Consider the following 24,441-nt stretch of genomic DNA (forward strand, 5'->3'; position numbering starts at 1 on the left):
TCGTTTGAAATCTGGACTTTTTTACACGCTTAAATCAACCCTATAATTCCTACGAAAACCGTGAAGTAAAATTAAACCAGGATATTTCAACGAAACAAATCTGGAGAATCAATTGGTTTTGAAACTTTGGTTGAAAATTTGATAGAATGGTCACTTGCTGTTGGTGACTAAATGAGCAAGTTTTCAACTCAAACGGATTGTTTGAATGAGCAAGCATCCTAATGAAACTATATTAGGTTGTTCGTCGAATATTTAAAAATTCTGGGCTTGAACAACATAATCGATTTTGCTAGGAAATGTTCGAATAACTGAGTGAGCTTCTGTGGCGAAATATTTCTTTCTTCAGCACATGAAGGTTTTAATGGGTTCAGCACAAGTTCAGCATGCATGGAAATATTCATACCATGACCCCACAATTATGGATGTTGAGTCCAACCTATAAAATTAAATAAAACGACATTGAAAACATACAATTTCATTGTAAAAGCACGAATTGAATCGAATTGGAGCTGGAAACAAAGGTAAAATGCCCTTTTATGGACAGTAGAGAAACGAATTAGGAATGGATCAATAAAAAAAACTTAAAGCTTAAAGCTACTAAAGTTCCTCCCTTTTTGAAGATTTTTTTGTAATACTGCATTGTAGTTATTGAGACATGATTTGTTTCCGTTCCACACCGTTTGTATTTGTTTGAAAATAAAATTTCCAAAACTTGATCAATAACCGTGGTAAACAATCATTTCCTGACTCATATTATGGATCACTAGTTGGAGCTGCTAATATTCAGTATTTAGAATCAACAATCTAGAAAAATGTATTCCGTAGATTACCTGAATCTAAGCGAACGAGCAATTGTTATGCTGTAAAATGTGAATTTTACCACCTGTGGGAGCTTATGAATGCTGACGGCACTTCTCTAGGACAGGACGTGACAGCTCAACTAAGACTGCCCCGTTGTTTTTCAGTCAATAACCTTGACGATACAAAAGCCAGTGCTACCAGTATCTTTTTTTAAGAAAATCTTGTAAAAAAATCAAATATCAAGACTCGTAATTTGTTTGTTTCTTGCACGCTTCATTTATACAATGCAGAAGAGTGTGCTAGCTCATTTAAAAATCAGGTTCATATACTAAACGAGCGATATTTTTAGAGAAAATTGACACAACTTCCATTGTATTGCTTTCAATTATGTTTTTTTTTTTTTGTTATTTTAGCATTGTAAAAGCACTTGCGGTAAACTTAAGGTCAAATACAAATGGATTTGAAACAAAAAGATTTCTTAAAAATTTCCAAACTTTTCATAAAAACTCTGATATATGAACTAGCAACACGGCCAGGCTAGCAACAAAGTGCCCTGTTGCTATTCAACTCAACGATGTGAAAGTAGGCCTTTGCCAAAACGACCAATGAGAAGTGGTCTTTTTTGACAGACAATTGGTTTCATTTTTGTACTTTGACCTGACACGTCTTGTCTTAGGCACTTCTTACCAACTCATCAATTGTCAAAAATACCGTTATATAGCGTTTGAATGTTGTGCTTAACATTACAAGTGGTAGAAGACAAATAGTATGATTTGTCAAAAATATGTTTACGTCAATGTGCATGTTTTGAGTGAGTTATCCGGTGTTGAACACCAAAGTGATCTGTAACTGTGGGTGACCCGTAACTGTGTGGGCATGGTAATTTCATTGAACCTCGTGAAATATTCTTTATTTTGTAGGGTAGGTGTACCAATTATGGATGCAATATGTCAACAGTATGGATAAAAATCAAATTTGACCCGCGTTTCTAAAACGTAAGCATGACTTGTTGATGTTAATTACTAGTTTGAAGCCTTGCGAAACAGTTGAATTAAACAGTTTTAGTACTAAATTACCTTAAATCAGGCCTGCCCAACCTTTTTGGCACTTTTTCGACATAAATGGTTGATGCGTTCGGTAGCAAAGAGTTTGATATAAACTTAAAATTTGCAGCATGGATTAGACGAATATACTACCAAGCTTTCATTTGCGACTAATTTTGTTCATATCGGTTTATTCTTGCGAACGCACCAACCATTTATGTCGAAAAAGTGCCAAAAAGGTTGGGCAGGCCTGCCTTAAAGCTTCTAAAAATTGGTTTTAAAAAGCGTTGTCTTTGTACCAATTATAGCAATAGCGTTCCTATCATTCGACATAAAAGTGTACCAATTATGGACTATCGAATATTTGCACGAAATGAAGTCAAACATCATCCAGAGCGAATGATAATGCAACGCTAATAAGTAATGAAGTGATTGCTCATAAATATTTCCAAAAAAATTGTGTTAAATAGATGTTAAATCTATTTATTGCAATGGGTTCATGGGAGGAAATGAATTTTCGAAAAGGAGTCAAAATGTAGTGAAAATGCAAATTATGATACAGAACAGCATTAATGAACTCACATTACCTTTCCAGCGCCTAATTTTAACGAAAAAAGAGCGAAAATTCAAAAATCGAGTATCGCTGAAAACTCCTCTATACCATGAAATTAGCATCTTCCGCTTGTGAACGTTTTCGAACGTGTGATTGAAAAATCTATGTAATTGAGTACAAATCATGAAGATAATGCCTTACCGAACCGTCCCGTCGTGGAAGTCACCCGTAAAATAGCTTTATTTCATTTATTTTATTGATCAAAAAATGTAAACAAACCGCCTCCAGAGTATCGCCATAATTGGACTCTCATACACTCTTTGTACCAGTTATCGACATAGTGGAAATAACACGATTTCCAACTTAAAATAGTAGATTTAGTTGCTCACCAGCTAAATTTGTTCATTTGTTCTCACTAGGCAACATACATTTATCGGTTGAAGTAGTTTTACCGGATGAAAACATAAATTTCGTGACGGGTGTTCCTTAGCGAACTGCTAAGAAGGTGACATATGTGTGAGGCAAATTTTTCAAATGTTCATTTTTCAAAGCTTATTGCACGAATGTTCTTATCAAGGCTTAGTTATCATCAAAAACAAATAGGTTAATCGTTCCTGTGAATATCAGCCGTTATATTCTATTAAAACAATAAGAAAAATCTCTTTTTGTTCCCACTATTGCCATATTTGGTACTATAGCCATAATTGGTACTTCTACCCTATCACGGTATCAACATATCGATTATTATTAAAGTTGCATGTTCCTCAAAGTTTTTTTTTTTCGAAGAGGATTACTGTCCTTAGCCGAGTGGTTAGAGTCCGCGGCTACAAAACAAAGCCATGCTGAAGGTGTCTGGGTTCGATTCCCGGTCGGTCCAGGGTCTTTTCGTAATGGAAATTTCCTTGACTTCCCTGGGCATAGAGTATAATCGTACCTGCCATACGATATACGACTGCGAAAATGGCAAGTTGGCAAAGAAAGCTCTCAGTTTACAAGTGCTCATAAGAACACTAAGCTGAGAAGCAGGCTCTGTCCCAGTGCGAACGTAATGCCAAGAAGAAGATGAAGTAGTGTCAATCATTTAGTCGAAAAATATTTGATCGAATGACATTTCGTCAAATGGCGTTTAGTCGAAAATACGTTTTGTCGAAGGGACATTTCGTCGAATGACCATTTGGTCGAAAACATTTAATTACAATAGTAAAGATATGACATTTGGTCGAACCAACATTTCGTCGAAAGGACATTTGGTCGAATCTTAATAGTATGGATACAAAGTATTACGTTCGATTCGGTTATCGTCGAGAATAACCAACAATCAATATAAGTTAGCAACATGTTGCTTTTAAAATTGAAGAACCATACACTCCCAGATGCAGATGCAGATCAACCCCTTGCGTTTTTGGCATTTTATGCTGCTTTCCATTCAGCTTTGTTCTGTGAATCGTGAAGAACTGATCCTAAATTGAAGCAAGCCGACTTTTGTCACTTCAATCAACTCATATTACCTAATCCAATGTTCATTCAACTAACTATCAAGATTTAAGATATTTCAATAACTTTAGATCATAAACAATAAGATGTATGATTAATGATAGGATTACATAACTGCCATCCCATTAAACAACAGTTGGTAATTCAGATTATTCAAAGTAATAAATTATCCGACAGATGACGTACAACTTAGAAAACAATAATCAATGCATAGGACGATTCATTATTAAACTTTGATGAAATACAAAATTTATCTAAAATAAACTTTAGATCAAATGTTCTAACCATTGAGTAAAAGTTGCATTTCCGCCATTTTATCGTCTATTTTATCAAATTCAACAAGCCACTTCAAAATAAGCTTTCGATCAAATTTCCGTTCGACGAAACGTAATTCGACCAAATGTCATTCGACGGAATATTTTAAAGTTTTTCGATCAAATGTCCCTTCGACTAAATGTACTTTCGATCAAATGTCCTAAAGCCCTTGAAAACTATATCACAAGTTGGCGCCTATAATTCCAAACAAAATGTATGGGAAAATTATCCCCGACGGAGTATTTTGCCCAAATCAATCTTAGCCCAAATGTTGAACGTTTTCGTAAAAATAACCTAGGTACTCGAGATTTAAATAATGATCGAGACACCGTGTGTATAAGATTCGTAATAACTTTTTTTCGTTATCCACCATAACGTCGAAAACATCATAAGGTGAAGATGACTTAAAACCACATCTTAATTTTCATGAACGGTAATATAGAAAATATAACAGTGGTCTTAAATGAAAAACCAATGAGATACTAATGGATCAAATTTTCAGTGCGGTTAATGTTGTTTTGTTCTCTAAATTTATTAAATGCGGAACTACTTAAACACTTCCATGATTCACTTTGGCTTGGGATTTTCATTCTCGGCCGAATTGGATGAAGTTGTGCAATAAAAAGTACCTAATTATAGCGCATAACAAGGTCAAACATATGCTCAGTACCTTTAAAAAAAAATCCGCCGAAGTGAATTAAAATATAGGATCCGACTCTTTCCTCTTTGAGGAATGGCTTGGTTTGGTATAATTGAAAATGTATTTTAAAGCAAAAAGCGGAGCTATTTCTAAGCATTGGTATTTTCAAAACTGCACCTGCTACGGCTTCGTGGAAACCAAGTGCTTCGCGAAGCACGATATAACAACCGCTGGTTTATGAAGTGGTAGAAATTTTATGAAGATTCATTCATATTTAGAAAAGTTATCGAAGTATGAACGCACAAGATGTGAGAGAAATGAATTCTTAAATTTTCAAATTCCGTAACAATAATTTTACTGCGCAGATTGTAAGGATAGTGTACAGGGTGAGTTCAAATAAGTTTTTGCAGATAAATTTGACTTGCAAGTTGATGGTTATGTAATATTTCACTGGTTTTTATCACTGGAACAATAAATGCAAAGGTTTTCAAAGAAAAGTGTATTAAAAATATAATTTTCCCATTCATGCAATTGAATGAACACACCATGAGGTGCCATGCGAGCTGCAATTAGGTACAGATGGTATGTCTGTGGTAGGGTAAATGTACCATTAGTGGTGCACCTAAGGGAAAACTGCTAAACCACGGTGATAAAATCATCAAATATATGATTTTAACGTATCAGTCGATAGATTTCAAATCCTTCTATCATTCAAATGTATAAAAATCACAATTCATTTGAAATTTCCCTGTAAAAAGCCTTGCACCAATAATAGGAACACTGTTCCTTTAGTGGAGGTATGTTTTAAGAATGGTTCCTTTAGTGGCGCAATCCATTGATTTCTTATGGGACCCTCCACTATGGGTACCGATGCACCACTATAGGTGCAAAGGAGCAAAAAAATTAAGCAAAACAATTGTTTTAAATAGTTTAACGGTTAAATTTCATGAATATTTTTCGATAACTTGTATTATTTTCGCATCGTACATCATAGAAAAATATCACATAGCCATAAATTAGTGCGAAACATGTCAAAACACACTACCTCCACTATTGGAGCTACCTCCACTAAGGGAGCGTTTGCCCTATTGCCACAAAATGTTGAAATTGAGCATGAGCATGAGCAATGAGCATAGATGACCACACAATACGTAGTTGCTACTCCGTGTTTGACCAGAACAATCGAAGTTGCACAGAGATATAATGAATGGGGCTTGGGATTAACTTACCATTCTTCAATGTGCACAAATCGAGAGCTCAAAATATAAAAGTCAATAACGGTGCCGGCCACGTCCTTACGGTCATCGGGAAAGGGAAGGAATGTTAGTTCGACAACCGTTGTTACTAGAGACCGAGATCACCTCTGCATCTCCACAGTTGTCATGGAAAGGATATTGGGTTAGTGGGATAAAGTTTAGATCTGGGAGTCACCAATGTTTGATGATGCGATCCATGATATAATCAAGCCTAATCGGATTCGCGATATTATTCGATAATCGCATTATACGCCGAAGAAGTGTTTATCACTCGCCCCCGCAAGAGCAAGCGACACGATCCATAGATCAAACACTACCCGACTAGAGGTACATCCACACAAAATATTGAAACAAAAAATATATCATATTGTGTTATATTTATTTTGAATATTTCTTTTTGTTTATTTTTAACAATTAAATACACATCTGTGCATTTTAATCAACTTGAGTTTTTGAATCAAGCGAAATATTCCTTGTTTTATATCAAAACATAAAATGTATGTCTATTGCACCGAGTATGAAGTCTTATTAGAATTTTTATATATGTAATTGATAAAAAAACTGGTTATAATTATATATGTTTATTATAATTATTATTATTATTATTTTTTATTTCTTTATTAAAGAGACTTTCGGCCCAAGGCCGGTTCGTCTCTGATAATAATTATTATGTCTATTGCACGGAATATCATGTTTTGTTAGAATTTTCATATAATTGATCAAAAAGCTCGTAACTTAATGAGTTACCCCGTATACTGTACAATATTATAATTTTGATTCTTTGTATCAAAAATTATAACTGGACTTGATATGTTTTTGATAGATTAAAAACACATGTTGTTATATTTATGTTGCAATTCATAGAACTTTTTGTTATAAATTTACTTATTTTAACAACATCCAGCATCAAAGTACCCATATTCGGATACTGACGCTCGCGGCACTTTTTCACTCTAACGCGACGACGCACAGTGATGCGCTCCTTTGTAAAATATATGGAGAAAACCAAATGAAATTCAATTTGGTTTTCAAATATGAGCACACAATGACACTAGTCTTAAATTGAAGATTTTTCAATCAAGTTTCGGTAAATCATACAATCATCTTGCGCAAACTTGCGCAACTTAGGTTTTCTGTCGTTTGACTTGAATGTGACTATTCTGAGTACAATAATGTTTGGGTGCTAATCAAAAGGCATATTTGCTTAAAAATCATTTAAAAAGATATTTATAAAATGATACTGGAGGATTCCATTTTCAAACCATTCACTAGCTGGGCTCAAGTGCCGTATTGCTTGACGAAGCCAAATCATATGTTGATAACATAAAATTCTGATATATTAACAAATTACCCAAAAACGGGTTAATCATACAATGATGATAAATAGTTCCAAAACATGAACAATCTAGTCAATCAGAGTAAAAAAAAACTTTACAAGAATATGAGAAATCCATTTCAAGACTTTTATCCATCTTTTGTATGGAGAGGAATCACTGTGCGACGCGCGACATGTTTGATCCTGCTCTCGTAGCCCGCCACCACAAAAACAAGCAGCAAGGTCGAAGGATCAAACACTACTCTATTGCCACAAAATGTTGAAATAAGTGAAAACGTATCAATCCACCAAATTCTCCAAAAAAAAGACCGATGAAGTAGACAATAGTACTGTGTAAAAATTTATGGGTGGAATTCAGAAAAAAAGTTCGGAAACTCAACTGAAAAGCTGAGAAATATTTTTTCTTATATTTTTATATCAGCTTAATAAATATGCTACAAAATGATGTGCTAAGATTTTTTGTGCATTTTTTCTTCTCATTTTGTTCGGCCAAATTCTAAGTGGGAATTCTAAGGGAAAATCGAATTATGTAGAATTTACTGTGCATGCAGCAAGACTTTTGGCGACGCAACATGATCGGTTTTAAATGGCAAAAATGTGAGTAGAAAGAAGGAAATTAAATAAATAATAAAATTTTGACACAAAGCGGAGCATTATTGTTTGCGATGCTGGAGAATCGAGGCTTGGATCGTTAAAACCGATGGCTAAATAATGGACCATTATCGTCGTACTGTGCCCTTCCGATCGTATGTAATTTGACAGTTGTGTAAACATATCACGTATATGAATAGGGAGAGTGGACCCAGAGAAGAATATGGGAAGGCGTGCAAATAACGAGAAGCGCTAAAAGCTGAAGATGGGCCCTTTATCGGTTTCGTGGAACTAAAACGAACGCTTTTGAGGTGCCCTCTTGGCCCTGTAAATGATTCGGTGTGAATTGAAGTCATCCTTTCTTCATTTCACGCGTTTCCATTCATAACAACTCAGGTGCTGGGTACAAAGTCGAAAGATAAACTTGTGTGTATTTTGGTGGAGGATAAACTAATAATTAAGGACTGTTCAATTAATAAATTGGACAACTTGTTTATAATGTATCGTTTTCTTTTTTTTTTTTTTTCAAATTCGGTTTTATATACATACAGTTGCCTCTCCACATCTCGATATCGAAGGGACTATCGACATAGGGAGAGATCGAGACAAAGAACACATTTTTGATGAATACTAGATTGAAAAACACTCCGTTTCCAAGAAAGTAATACACAAACAAACGTCATTTCGCGCTCCTAATTTGTTTTGAATCCCAAAACTTTGGTCTTGTAACCTTCGATATTGGTCATATTGACATACGGAGAGAAAATTGAGAACGAAAAATGAACAGAAACACATCGAGATATGAAAATATCGAGATAAGGAGGATATCGAGATATGGAGAGTGGAAATTTATGCAGACTAAAGGGACTTCTGAAATCATCGACATAGGGAGAGATATCGAGATGTAGAACATCGAGATGTGGAGAGTCGACTGTATATTAACTACTATTCTACGATATCATAATAATCTAAGATCCAATAAAATGCTTTTGGTTTCGATAGGGCTTTTGATCTAATCCTCACCTAGATATCTAAGTGAAAAACAATCTTAAATTATTCGAATAACTAAAAAATACCGATGTACATATCAACTGTTGGATTTTATACAATCCATTTTTCGGGGTCAATTTTAAAAAGTAAGTTGCAATTGTCATTCTCTCAAAGGAGTCCCTAAGTCAACCCACGCGACACAGTTTCCTTCGTTTGGCCAGCTGTCTGCTCTAGTTCCCAATCGACCGACAGTAAAAACATTCCAACCCCGTCAAAAATCAATGAGGCATTTTATTTTACGAAAACAAAATTAATGCTCTGTCGTTCCGTTTCCCATTGATCTTTTCCCAAACATCCTCTCCGTCGCTATGTCTGTGCGGTCATAGTGTAGATCCTGGCTGATCACATCGGAGAAATATGGCTTGCTCAGATTACAAACGACCCGAATGCCGATCCTGATGGTGATCCCAGTGCAAACAAACCCCATAGAAGAACCAAAGCCTACTAGTTGTTAAACATAATCTACTACTTCGAAGAGAGCACGCGGAAATTAATCACAAAACACAGACTCACCGGCGGCGACAACTTTGTACTAGCTGCTGTTACTTGGATTTACGGCACAGCCTGTTACGGGTGCCATAGAATGGAATGTAAATGGTGTTAGGATTCCTCAGAATTAACAAAATCACATTTCGCAATACCAGTAACTCAAAAAATGTGTGCAAAATGTCATAGTTTATTGTTTAAACAATACCTTAGAATTTGATTTGATGATCTTCGTTGTTGAATTGTGGTTGTGCTAGAAAAATTCCGAAATGGTATAATCCTTCGATCGATGTAGTAAATTAAATCCTCTCGAAAAGGTAAAGTGTCACATCACAAATCACAGTTGAGCATAAAAATTTCCGTAACAATATGAGATCATTTCACTAATTTCTCTGGGTAATCACACTTTAATTCACTTGTCACATCACTTTAACTGGTCAAACATGGTCGGTTTTATCTCACCAAAACCACACACAAAACAGCATGGCGTACAGGTATTCTACGGTTATCACTCCCCCTCGACACAATCGTTAAACACTCACACCCACGTTACGCGGATAACGGCGGGCAACGACGAGCAACGTGACCGTGGCATATATGCACAATGCACTTCCGTTGGCGTGACTTGCCGACGACGACTTTGGCAAACTTTGGTGTTTCCGCTCTGGCGCGTAGAATGACGAGAACTGAAAGCAATCCGCGTATTCGAACCGGAGGAGACCCCAAGCGAACTAACCAAACCGTCACCACCGCCACCAGGAAGAGAAACCCCGTACAAAATGTATTACTTTTCAGAGAAGGAGGACGACGACGTGCAGCAGCCGAAAATCAACGCCAATCATCCCGTAGCCGTGGGTTAAACACAACAAGAACCGTCGTCATCAACACTCTCGACGCGCGATGAGACGAAGTGCGCGCGCGTTCTCTTTCTCTTTTCATGCGCTGATGGGATATATCCCATCCCATATGGGATGGAAGTTGAATCGGGTTTGGATGGGATGGATGGATGGATAGAGTTTACTGATTCTTATGGGTAGAGAGAGAGCCAAAGGAGCGAGTGTTAGATTATGATACCGAATGCCGAGCGAACGACTAGACTGTGGAGTTCCGGAAAATTATGACGAACCATTATTATGGCGGATGGGCACTATGGGAAATGGGACAGTTTTCAATAGTAAAAGTGCGGTAAAATTCAATTTGTCACAATTATTTTCATGTTACACTTTAGTACATTTGGGGCCAAAAACAAAACCAAGCTGATAATCGTCATGATTCCCGAGCAGAAGAAAATTGCTACTGAATACCAAAAGGAGGTATTCCATACCAGATAATTTTAAATACTTATAATCTGAATGAGGTATGACTGAGCCCTGCATAAGAGGTAAAATACCTCAAATAAAATCTCAATCATATTCTACTAACACCAAACTAGATCAGGTATTGTAATACTTGAATACATGATGGGTTTTCATATAAAATTGAAATTTTACAATAGTAGTTGAATACCTCCAGCAGTCCTCAATAGCAATCGAATACCTCAATGAAGTATTTTTGATTGTTTTAAACATTTTTTTCAATACCATTATAATACTCAAACTTGAACCCAAACTTTTGCACGATACACCATACTGAGGGGTGAACCCAAACTTTTGCACGATGACTTGACTGACTGTTTTATTGATTTTGAATACTTTTAAGATTTTTTCGCAAAAATTTCATGAGTGCTCTTCAAAGAATATAAGATTACGATTCTAATGACACCTTGTTTTAAAATTTTGATCGGTCCAAAGCTGAGGAAATTAGATATGTTTTTTCAGTGTGTTTTTTGAAAAATGTCACAACTTTGATTAAAAATTTAGTATACAAAGTTCAAAGAATGTATTTGGAAAAATACATACGAAGTAAGAATAACTCTTTGCCTTTCGAATGCGGCCTAAAGAGTTTCGATTAAACGTGTAATCACAGAGATATGGACTGAACACTTTTGCATGTTTTTTAGGGGGTGAACCCAAACTTTCGCACGGGAGTGTATGTTGGAAAATTAAAGTTCTTTAATTTTACAATCAAACCTTCATACAAAACACTGGCGAATGCTTTTTCTATGTCTTGAAGAGCAAGACCAGTAGAATAGCCTTCAGATTTGTTGGAACGAATCAAATTTGTTACACGTAAAAGTTGATGAGTGGTCGAATGTCCATGACGGAATCCGAACTGTTCATTGGCAAAAATTGAATTTTCATTGATGTGGACCATCATTCTGTTCAAAATGACCTTTTCAAAAACTTTACTGATGGAGGAAAGCAAACTGATTGAACGATAGCTAGAAGCTTCTGAAGGATTTCTGTATGATTTTATTGCTACAACTTTATAACTAAGAATGATAACCTACTATCTGGAAATTTCATGATGAGGATGATCATCGCCTGGAACTTACATATTTTATTTTTTTCTAATAATAGTTCTCACTTCTTTTAAAACACTCTCCCAGGAATTTTCAAAAACGATCTCTTGATTGAGAATGTTTTCGAAATCCTGAGTAACTTGATTTTCTATTGGAATAGTAAGTCCTAAATTAAAATTGTGTGCGCTCTCAAACTGCATAGCAAGTTTTAGAGCTATTCCGCAATTAGTTATAACTATAGTAATAACTTGTTTTCTTCTTTCAATGGCGGAATTCTGAGGTTTATTTAAAATTGTAGATAATTTCCAAGAAGTCTTAGAGCTCTAATCCAAATGAGACATTTCATTTTCAATTTCCTTTTATTTATTTTTTTGTTTTGAGAAAATCGTTTTTTAATTTCTAATTGCCATATCATTTTCATAGTGCGTTAAAATTGCCTTCTTCTCATGCTCTCAAGACGGATTAAGAGTTTAAGATCATCGTCTATTATCACGGATTCGAATTTTACTTTAAATTTTGGTAGTGCAATGCCTCTGGTTTCAACAATGAATTTAGTTAGTGTTTCGAGAGCATTGTCAATATCAAGTTTTGATTGTAAAGAAATGCAAACATCACGATTGCTATCGATGAATTTTGAGAATCGCTTCATGGGATATTTAGAATGTAACAAGGACATGATCAGAATCAAAATCAGCAGTTCTCGCTGAACATTGCTAAAGGACCTATGTACATATGAGAGATTCTCTCCTCTCTCGCTCTCTTTCGATTATAACAGTAGAATACTAAACCTTTTGAGAAGTTTTTCACTATAGATCGAAAGGCAATTTTCTTGACTAGCGTATCATACAAAAAACGCAAAAGAAAAGGTAAATGTGACTCGGTTGTTCGTTAAAGAGAAAGTAAACAAAGAGAGCCTCTCAATGTTAGATAGGTCCTTTTGTAACGTTGCGCGAGAGTTGGCTACAGAGGTTCGATTTCGATCCAATTACAACATTATCCATCTCACCCTTGGAAGAAAGCGCGCATTTCGGGGAAACGTCCTTTTTTCCATTCTTACCACGTTTAGTGACAGTTCCCGCTTTTTTGGAAGGAAGTTGTGAATTCAGAGATTCACCCTTTCTTTTGTTTATACCGTTTTGATTAGAATCCCGGACAGCTTCAAATTCCGGACACTCTATTTTGTATGGGAAAGATTTCACTCGAAATGTTTCAAAATTTTCCGTTAAAAAGATCCCAATTTGAAAGATGATTTACCATTCACCGTGCATTTAAGAAAAGTTTGCACTTCAAAAAATTATATAACTTTTCCAAATAATTTGAAGCGTACTGGAATACCACTACGTAGCGTGAAATTGTATCATAATTCAGGGAAAAATCTAAAACTAGTGATACAAAACAAAAACTTACTCAAAAATTATGTTTGAAAATTTCATGTTAAGTTCGCCTCGTACCGTTCTATGTCACCATTTACCGTGCACACTAGTGCACCATTCACCGTGCATATAGTTTTCGTCATGATTTTATTTCGTATCTTGAAAAAACGTTGTTGATGGAGCAACTATGTTGCTAGTGGTGTGCGCACTTATTTTTAAGAGTATTCAAATCTTCATTTACAATAAAAACCTTAAAAAGTTTAAAAATTGGCTAAATAATTATTTTTTCATTCAAATCGTTATAGGAGTTTTGACTGTATTGTCCAAGCCATTCCATATTCACTCAAAAATTAAATATGAAGTAGTTTAATCACGACATAACAATAAATCTAATATTACCGAAAAATTCCATGCCTTTGACACTAATGCACGGTAATAGGAACCATATATATTGAAAAGGGTCCATTCACCGTGCATTTTGGTTTCGACTGAGACACAATAAAAAATTCTAATTTGCATAAAATCTCATTGCTCATACGATGAAATACATCTTACTAATAGTATCCGCAGTGAAAACCTGTTGAAATTTAGAAAAAATTAATGCTATGTCGTTAAATTGAAAAATGTGATTTTTTGGCGTTTCTACTAAGAGTGTTGAAAAATCTCATTATCAAACAGAATTCACATGATTTTGACTACATAAACAAAGTTTTTCAAAATGCTTTGTGACAAAAACTACTTCATTTCATCAGTTTTATCTTATTTTGCTGACAAAAGAATAATTTGTGAAAATTGTATGAATATTCTGTATGAATTTGTACCGTTTTGATTCATATTACGGACAGCTTCAAATTCCGGACACTCTCGTTTGTATGGGAAACATTTCACACGAAATGTTTCAATTTTCGCCGTCCAAAAGTTCTCATTTTCGAGGCTCGTTTTATTAGGTTTTTTCCATAAATATCATTGCAAATTTATAATGCCCAACTACCTTAGACGTCTCTTAAGTGGTTGAACGATTTCAATTGATGATTTGACTGTTCCATTAATGATTATCATGAGCTGTCCGTAATTCGAATCAAAGCGTCCGGAATATGAGGCAAAAGTGAGGGAGCGTCCGGAATAAGAATCATGAAAAGGCCACACGTTTTGATTTATTTAAAATTATTCAAGTTGCGGACGCGTATTCTTTACCCACCATCCGAAAGTTAAGGGCTTCCGACGCTCGATAACGTTATAATCATACAGAATGATTTATTTTGTATGGTCCAAGCTGGGTTATACTTCACTGAGGCCTTAAGTGTCCGTAATATGAACCAAAACGGTATATGTGCACGGTGAATGGAGGCCGCACGGTGACTGGTGACTTAACGGTAATAAACATTTTATATAGCAATCCATGAAAATTTACAGTGCTCAACTAGTTTTGACGTTTTTCTTACGGCTTAGTGCGTTTATTTAATAATTTAACTATGTATTCTAATTGTGTTTTCTAAGAGCTGTCCGGAATTCGAATCGAAGTGTCCGGAATATGAAGCAAATGTGTGGTTGTGTCCGGAATAAAAATCACAAAGAGGCCGAACCATTCTCTTTATTAAAGTGAATTCATGATGTGTTGTCCGAATCTTCGCCCACCATTCGAAATTTAAGTGTTTTCAAGGCGCTAATGTTTCATACACAGCGATTCAATTTATATGTGTTTTAATTAGTTATATTTCACTGAAGCCTTAAGTGTCCGTAATATGAATCAAAACGGTAGTTGCAACCATGTTTAGTGAATGAACGAAAAAAGAAGAGACCTTCTAAGATGTTTTTCCCAAGACGGTATCCAAGAAGGATTTCACTAACGGGTCAAACGAAAAATCGAAGGCACGGGTGCTAACAAGAATCGTAAAGGGATCAATAGTAGAATAATAGTAATGAAAAGTACTGTTTTTATAGCACTGAGAAGCACTGTTCTATTACTTTAGGTACTTAGTTTTAAAAATTTCCAAGAGCAGAGAGAATTTGTGTTTGCACAGCACGAAGGTACAATGCGCACTGTGAGTTTGACTTGAGAACTGCTTGTGGAAGGTTTATTAAAGTGTTGAGTGCTGTCATAAGTGAATGATTACAAGTTTTAAGAGATACTTGAAAATTGCTCTCCAATACCGATTTTAGAATTGGCCCTTTAGTCTTATAAGAGGTTTATGATTGCATTAGTGTTGGATTGAAGAATTACTGGTTTTATATATGGTTTTAAAGATTTGGTGTTAGAGAAGTTTTCAAGAATAGCATAAAATTAACTTACTACCTAGGCAAGGACAAGTGACGACATCATTATAATTTCATTAAATAGCGATCGCAGAACAGGTTATTTGTGAGAGTTGTAGGGCATTTCCCAGAATGACGTTCCCCAGAAAACCATTTCCCAGAATGGGACATTCCCCAGAATCGTTTTTATACATTTTTAAAGAGCAGGAAGAAATAAATTTAGTATTTCGTCGTTAAAAAATGTACTCACCGAATTTATTCGAATTCCCAGAAGCTTCGAATCAATTCATCCAAAATATTATCTCGTCAAAATCATTATTATGGATCTCAAGCGAATTGTACGACATTTCCCAGAAGCTCACCCCCCAGAACGAAATTCTCCAGAACGCCATTTTCCAGAAAGATATTCTCCAGAACGCCGTTCCTTAGAATTCCATTCCTTAGAATAGGACGTTCCCCATAATGGAACATTCCCCAGAAAAAAATAATGAGAGATTTTTGGGATCCTTAAACACCTTAGGTAAAACATTTTTAGGTAGATGAAAAAATCGAATTTAGTACTATACAGATCGGACTCGATTATCCGGAATTTGGTTTTTGATGTTCTTGTTTTTCAATTTTTATGCATAAATCTGAGATAATTTGGTATTGCAATATACAATATGAATGGTTTTGCAGTTTTGACTGTATTTAAGAAAAAAGGAGTTTGAAAAAGTGGTTTTCTGTGTATGCTGATCAAAAATTTTATTTTCTTGTAAAGACCCCTACTGTTCCTAGAAATATTGCCTGTCTACGCCACCGCATCATATACCTAAATAAAACAACGAAAAAAGATAATATTTAAGTTCTTTTATCGAAGATTTCAATTGTTTTTTTAGTGATTCGGGAGGATTCGATTATCGGGAGTGAAAAAAAATCGATACTCCGGATAATCGAGTCCGACATGTACCATTTAATTCCACTAGAGTTTGTATCCCTTGACAGATACGCGTATTTCTTCCTCTACTGTAAGGCCGTCTTCAGTGTCGTGTACTAGACTCACGACACTGAAAACGGCCTTACAGTTCAGGTCGAAATACTCGTATCTGTCAAAGGATACAAATACTAATGCAATTAAATGGTATAGTACTAAATTCGTGTTTTTCATCTACTTATAGGTATTCTACTGAACAGCTCGAAGATTTATTGAAAACATTTTTGTTTGTTTTTAACATAAGGACTTCCGGTTTGTTGCAGGTCGGAAATGTAATGAGATCCCATTTCCCCATATATTTGGACGATTTTCTCCATACAAGCTTCAAGAACGTTTAGTCCCTGAATTCCGCTCAAATTTTCACAGTAACTTTTCGTAGTCTGACCAATAGGGGAAGGGATGGTAAAATGAACACCTTAAGGATATCATCTTGTTTCCAATAGAATACCGAGGAATTTCAATAGTTCTATCGCACAACATCAAAAGTTGGGATGTTATCTCATGCTGCGACACGAATTCAGAATCAAGTTGCTAAATTTTCACACATTTTTATCGCTTGCAAAAAACGATGCAAATGTTCATTTTACCTGCACTATGTTGGTAAAATGAACAGCTGTTGGTGGCAAAATGAACATCATGCAAAAAACGTAAGCAAAACAAATATTTTTGAAAATTGTCATTGCATTTCCAAAAATATATCCATTAAGGATTGTAACCCATTCAAAACGAAATTTAAAGGTATCAGATTTGACATCATATCATAAGGACATTCACCTCACTGAAAAACCTCAAGACTGATCTGTATGGACGGAGGAATGAAAGACGAGACCGCTCTATACACTTACCAATGTGGTTTATTATACAGTCGAAATACAAAAGAGGCTTAGTCTAAATTGTGCAGGCCTTATATAGGAGTAGGACCGGATATCATTTGAATAAAGCAAGATAATTGTTAACAATCAAGATAGGAGATAGGAGACACTGACATCTATAGCTAATTTCTATTTGCTATAATTATGGAATCTAAATGGAGTGATCTAATATATTTCATCCTCCCACTTTTGAAGATTCTTATATTCGACTATCAATATTTCTTATAACTTTTGAAACCAAATCTCAAAGGCCGTTTCCTAATTCGACTTGATCTTCTGACCTTTTTAGGCGAATTCAATTTCGCTTCTTTTCTTTTATGCTTGAGCTCAGTATCTTCATTTGTCGTTTCTTTTCTAATAAAATCATTATTATGAATCAAATATTCAGGATGGAACTTATCATCTAAACTAGACTTCCTAATCTGATTTCGGTGCACAAATTTAACATTGTCATTTACATTAATCAAATTTTAACATAATTTTTAAACACATTTCTGTACATTACTTTTTCATTAATTTTGAATGTTTCGTCATTAATCTTCTTTTCTTGTTTTTGTACATAAATTACTTTTGATTTACAACCTGTTTCATTAATTATTTTCTCATTATGCTTTGGATTCATTTTAGTTAGTAATGTTCTTGGCTTATATGAGTAGATCATGTCATTTGGAGCTTTTCCTGTCACTGTTGAGGGGGTATTATTGTAAGTGATCAAGAACTTGCAAATTATTTCGGACAGGGGAAGCTTTCGACAGTTCGATGAATCCAGATATACCTTTTTCAAAACTCCTTTGACAGTCTGTACAGCCCGTTCAGCCAATCCGTTACTCTCTGGATGGTACGGGGGTATTCGAGTCATTTTGATACCATTTTGCTCTCCAAACTCAACGAATTCCTTGGAACCAAAAGGGGGACCGTTGTCAGACACAATCTGATCAGGCAAACCAAAATACGCGAAGAATTCCCTCATCTTGCATATCGTGTATGCAGCATTAGTTTTGTTCATTTCTTTCACGTCAATGAACTTTGAATATGAATCGACTATGACCAAACAAGTAAACTTCTCAAAATGAAAGAAATCGACATGAATTCTTTGAAACGGTCTAACCGACTCTGGCCACTCAACGGTATCTCTCGCGCATTTTGAGTTTTGTGTTTGCTGACAAGTAAGACATGAAGCAACAAAATTGTCAATGTCATCATTGATGTTTTTCCACCACACATACGACCTAGCATTCATTTTCATACGCACTATACCGCAATGAGGCTCATGTACAACAGTTAAAACACTTCTTTTGAGGCTTTCTGGAACAACAATCCGATCAATGTAGAACAAAGCATCATCTTCAATGCTAAAGTTGTTACGGATCTTGTAATAAACTTGCAAACAATCAGGGACTTTCTTGGGCCAACCATCATGTACGCAGGCAACTAACTTCTGGACCAACTGATCACGCTTTTGCGCATCTCTAATCTTTTCAAAATCAAGCGGACAGTTTTCAGACAGACGATGTATAGACTCATCATCAATACCAGTAGGATCTGGTAACGGCAATCTAGATAATGCATCAACATGGCGCATCTCTCGTGCCGGACGATGGATGAACTTGTACTTGTACATAGACAATGTGACTGACCAACGCTGTAACCTTGACGCAGAAACAATAGATGTACCTTTTGTTGGGTTGAATATCTCTTTCAGGGCTTCAGAATCTGAGCAAAGAGTAAAGCTTTTTCCGTACAAGTATTTGTGAAAACGAGTCACTGCAAATATTATCGCAAGTGCTTCTCGATGTAATTGAGAATAATCACGCTCAGCTGGAGAAAGGGTACTAGATGCAAATAGGACTGGACGTTCAACACCATCTACGACGTGTGATAGTATTGCACCAACACCAAGCGGACTTCCATCGGCACAAACTACTATTTCCTTATCTGGATCATACAGAGTTAGGACATCATGATCCAGTATCAACTGTTTACTTCTCACAAAAGTGGACTGACAAAGAGGACTCCAGTTAAACTTGGTGCCTTTTTTGAGCAAATTGTACAGCTCTCGCAATTCCTCTGACAATCTAGGGATGAATCTGCCATAGTAATTCAACAATCCTAAATATGCTTGAAGCTCTACAACGGACTTGGGAACTGGGGCGTTCACAATAGCCACGACCTTTTCTGAATTTGGACGAATGGTGTTAGAACTGATTGTGTGACCTAAGAAATCAACAGACTCCTCGAAGAATTTGCACTTCTCGAGATTAATTTTCACATGATGGACATTCAAACGACTTAGAACTTCCGAGAGTCGAGCTTTGCACTCCTCTAGCGTGCTACCACCAATTATTATGTCGTCGAGGTAAACTTTTGTACCAGGGACACCTTGCAACACCCTATCAATAACGGACTGAAAAATCGAAAGGGAACTAGACACACCAAAAGGTAATCGCGTATACTGATACAAACCCTTATGTGTGTTGATCGTTAAATACTGACGGGACTGCTCAGACACTTTGAGCTGTAGATAGGCTCTTGAGAGATCAATCACACAGAAACAATTGAAATTTGCCAAACTAGCGAACAGATCATCACTGCGCGGAAGGGGGTAATGTTCGGTTTCGATAAACTTATTGATCGTGACTTTACAATCGATACAAATACGAACAGAATCGGACTTTGGCACTACTACAATTGGAGAGGCCCACGGACTAGACTTTATCGGAACTATCACACCTTCACGACACATTCGATCTAGCTCATGTTCCACTCTTTCTCTAATTCCAAAAGGGACCGTATACGCTTTGTGGAATATTGGGACGGCATCTGGTTTTAGCACTATTTCCGCCTCATAACCAACGATACTATCAGACAGACTACGAGAAATCACATTTGGGAATCGTTTTTGGATGCTAACCAAATCGACAGACTTACTGCTCAACAACTGGATTCGTGACACACCAGAATCGAACAATTGCCTCCACTCGGGGACCAAACTATCGAGCCAAGGACGACCAATCAATGGCATTTTCGATACAGACGGCTTTTTACACTCGCAAATGACAAGTTCTAACTCAACAGCACGTGAACTTCCTGGTAGCCTAACCCTAACCTTAATCTGACCACTTATCTGAATCTTATCTCCTGTTAGCGTTACAAACGTTTTTGGACATTTTTGGACTGGGATTTCACTGAATAGCGATAAATACCTTTCTAGTGGTATGACTGACGCACTAGCTCCAGTGTCGACCTCCATGACGACCGACTTTTCCTCGATGAGCACCTCCATCTTGGCTACAGGACTCGCACTGCTTGACGGCTTGCAGACCTCGCTGACTTCGTTGACGGACGCTGGATCTGGACATTCTTCTTCTTCAATCAACTTCATAGCGAAAAATTCTCCTTCTTCTTCACTATCGGACACTTTTTGCTTGACCTCGTGGATTCTCGATGATTTTTTCAGCACACTTTTCACGTTTTTCTTCGGCTTGAATCTACATACCAACGACGTATGTCCTTTCCTCCCGCACGAAAAACACTCCCAGTTACGTGCTGGACAGTCCTTTGGTTCGTGCGATTTTCTACACAAATGGCACGTTTTCCGGATATCACTCTTGCACACTTGCGGTACCGTTTTTTCTTCTTTAACACGTGACTGCTTGAAACCTAACCTTTTCACATACTGCTGCGACGAATGCTGCAACGTGGTGTTGCCGGACTCAGCCATTTCGTAGTTCAAGGCCAAATCACACGCGGACTGAAACGTTAGGTTTTTCTCTTTCAGAAGAACTGCTCGTAAACCCGAACTTTGGATTCCAGCCACAAACCTATCCCGCAAAGCGTCATCCAGGAAATTATCAAACTTACACGACTGAGCACGTGCTTTTATCGCGACAATGTACTCCGCGATGGATTCTGACGATGCTTGCACACACTGGTGGAACTTATACCTTTCTGCAATCACATTCACTGTTGGCGCAAAATGGCCTGTTAACGCGGTCACCAGTTCTTCAAAACTTTTCGTTTTAGGTTCCGCGGGGATCACTAACGACTTCAAAATCTTGTACGTTTCCGGACCGATCAATGTGATTAGCATAGCCACGCGCTTGCTTTCGATCACATCGTTTAACTCGAAAAATAGTTCGAGACGCTCTTTGTACTCTCCGAAGCACTCACCAGGGACGTAAGGCTCAATGCTTCCGATCATTCCTCCACGATTTACGATCACCGGTATTGCAGATTTCGAATTTTCACCTTTACTGCTTCCTTCGACACTTGTCATGACTTCACGACCACGTGATTGACTTTAGACGCACTGACCGACTCACTACACAAACTACGAACACGCGCTACCGATTACCTCGTCGCCAACTGATCTGTATGGACGGAGGAATGAAAGACGAGACCGCTCTATACACTTACCAATGTGGTTTATTATACAGTCGAAATACAAAAGAGGCTTAGTCTAAATTGTGCAGGCCTTATATAGGAGTAGGACCGGATATCATTTGAATAAAGCAAGATAATTGTTTACAATCAAGATAGGAGATCTATAGCTAATTTCTATTTGCTATAATTATGGAATCTAAATGGAGTGATCTAATATATTTTAAAGACCTCCGAGCGAAAAGTTACGTCAGTTCTAATTTTCGAACGTGATTTTAAAAAATCTTAGTTTTCGTTAATATTTTCATTTAAATTGACCTCCGTATCAAATCGAACACTCCGATGTATGGTCTATTTCGTCCGTGCGTGATAATAAATCATACAAATGTGTTTTTTCTCGGCAAAAGGCACGGTGTTCATTTTACCACCACTTCCCCTATTGGCCACCCTAGTGCACACAGACTACGATATTTTATCGCTATTGAGTTTTGCTGTAAAAGAAAATTTTCAATGACAAGGGTAATTCTCTAGTGTAATTGGGTTGTACAGCGATGAAAATTTGACAGCTAAGAGCATCCTTCTGCTCCCAGATTTAAACAAGCATGCTTTGAAAACATCTCAATGCGCGGGATCGTTTTGAATTCCGATTTTTTCAATCTCAGGTTGCGTGATTTATGCTAGGATTCAATCCCATGATTGATTCTCTATCATTATGCTCATATGCAATCTACTGAAGGTAAAATGCTCTTCGCTAGGCATATTTGACGTTTCATAGAGGATTGGGACAAATAAAACCTGCATATCGAACGGGTGATGAAATAGTGAGCAGGACAATTAAATTCAACAAGTAAAAATAGAGCAGAAATGGTATCATACCACTGCAAATTTGCATTACTTGCGTTGATTTCCACTCAAGGAAAAACATAGTTTAGAAAAAGATTTGAACGCCAGACATGTGGAAATTCAATCTTAAACTCCTGATAACTCCTGACTCATATTTTCTGTTCAGGAGCTGGAAGTCCCGTGTACATGAGACGTCATTACATTAGGTCAGAACGTTTACTAAAATTGTCGTTGGTTTCCAGATACCATTCACTGGAAGCAGCTCTGCCCATACTCGCAATACAGTCCCATCAGGAAAATCATCATGTCGAGAAAAACGCAATTGAACATTATTGCAAAGGTTTTCGTAACGCCGCTGCAGGCAGCAGAAAATTCTAGTGACATTACTAAACACATTATCATTAGAGTACAAGAAAATGAACAACTAATAAAATATTGTGAATGCGGTTGTTTTTTATATACAAATCCAAGATACTTGCCAATGGGACTCGTTATCCGAGTACTTTCCTCTTCAAATTCAAATATACCCGCATACCAGTCCCATTACTTGGGACTCGCTTACTTAGTTATCGCGCATCTTGACACATTTATTGCCAAGTTTATCATGGATTCCAAGGGACTTTTCCTTTTGCTACTATAGTGCTTTCATATTTTAATTGTGATACTTATTATACAATATAAAATAATATGGTGGTGATAGTGACAGTCCTCAAGACATTCCTGGGTTTGATGAATGCGTTGCGGCCGGCCATATAGGAAAAGTAGTTAGGATTCACCTGCAGCATGTTGTAGTATCTGACACACAGGTACTAAGGCGGGTAAGTTTTGATTAGCCTGATTTCGAAAAAGCTGTTGGACATTTCTTAGATATCCATAATGCTGGCTTTTCATTGGATTTTTTTAATTATCACCATTAGTGTCGCTAAACGTACTGCTTGACCAGTCGACGATACCAGTGGTGGTATGCTAATTCCCATGTTATCCCAAAAAGCCTCCCCGCCATGTCGTTAGAAAGATGAAACTACCGGAGATTTAGGTAATTGGTCAGAAGACAAAAGTTATGACAGCAATAGGTTTGACTTAGAGGGAAGCTATTTATCTTATTTTTAATTTAGACTCTCATAAGGACTAGATATGTTTCAATCACTCATCGCACCAGAAGCATTCTAGAAGAAAATTAAAAACAACATTTGTTATGGAGTGCAGATAGTTTAAAACACTGTAATTTGTAGCATTTCTTTTTCTTATTGGATGAAAACTACGATGCAAGATTACAGAAATCATAATAGGAATAAGGGTACATGAATTTCGTCGTAATCTACTAGTGGGACTGTTATGCGGGTACTTTCAATATGGGACGCACATGATTTGGTATTTTTTTCGCATTTTGTCCATACAAAAATACAATTTTAAGTATGATACCATGAAGTACACTAACAATTAACATGATTCATGAAGAAAACTCAAAAGTGATGAAAATTGAAATGGGACTGTTTTGCGAGTATGGGCAGAGCTGTACATGATAAAATATTTCAGCCACATTCCAAGTGTGTCCTGTCAAACAAAAGTCAACCGATATGGAATGAAATATCAATGCTTACTAGATTCATTCACCCGGCTAACAATCGATGAAGGATTGAATCCTGGGATTCAATCCTCTCATACACGTGGCATGATTCATTGCATACCTGGATTTGAACGAAATATGCGCGCGGAATAAATCTTGCTCTGGTGGTTTTTGATCTTAGCAGCTCTTGGAGTGGGATTTTTTGAAGACTGCT

General features: G+C 36.6%; 1 protein-coding gene across 1 annotated transcript in view; it reads right to left on the reverse strand.

Moving 5' to 3' along the window:
- LOC5574246 (protein single-minded) overlaps nt 1-10,390 on the reverse strand; it is a 161,221-nt gene extending 150,831 nt beyond the window's left edge. The window contains exon 1 of the mRNA XM_021839881.1: nt 9,774-10,390. The gene's annotated coding sequence lies outside the window, so the exon portion shown is untranslated. The remainder of the gene's footprint in view (nt 1-9,773) is intronic.
- Nucleotides 10,391-24,441: the final 14,051 nt, after the last annotated feature.

The sequence above is a fragment of the Aedes aegypti genome, chromosome 1 (genome assembly GCF_002204515.2).
Source record: "Aedes aegypti strain LVP_AGWG chromosome 1, AaegL5.0 Primary Assembly, whole genome shotgun sequence".
Lineage (NCBI taxonomy): Eukaryota > Metazoa > Arthropoda > Insecta > Diptera > Culicidae > Aedes > Aedes aegypti.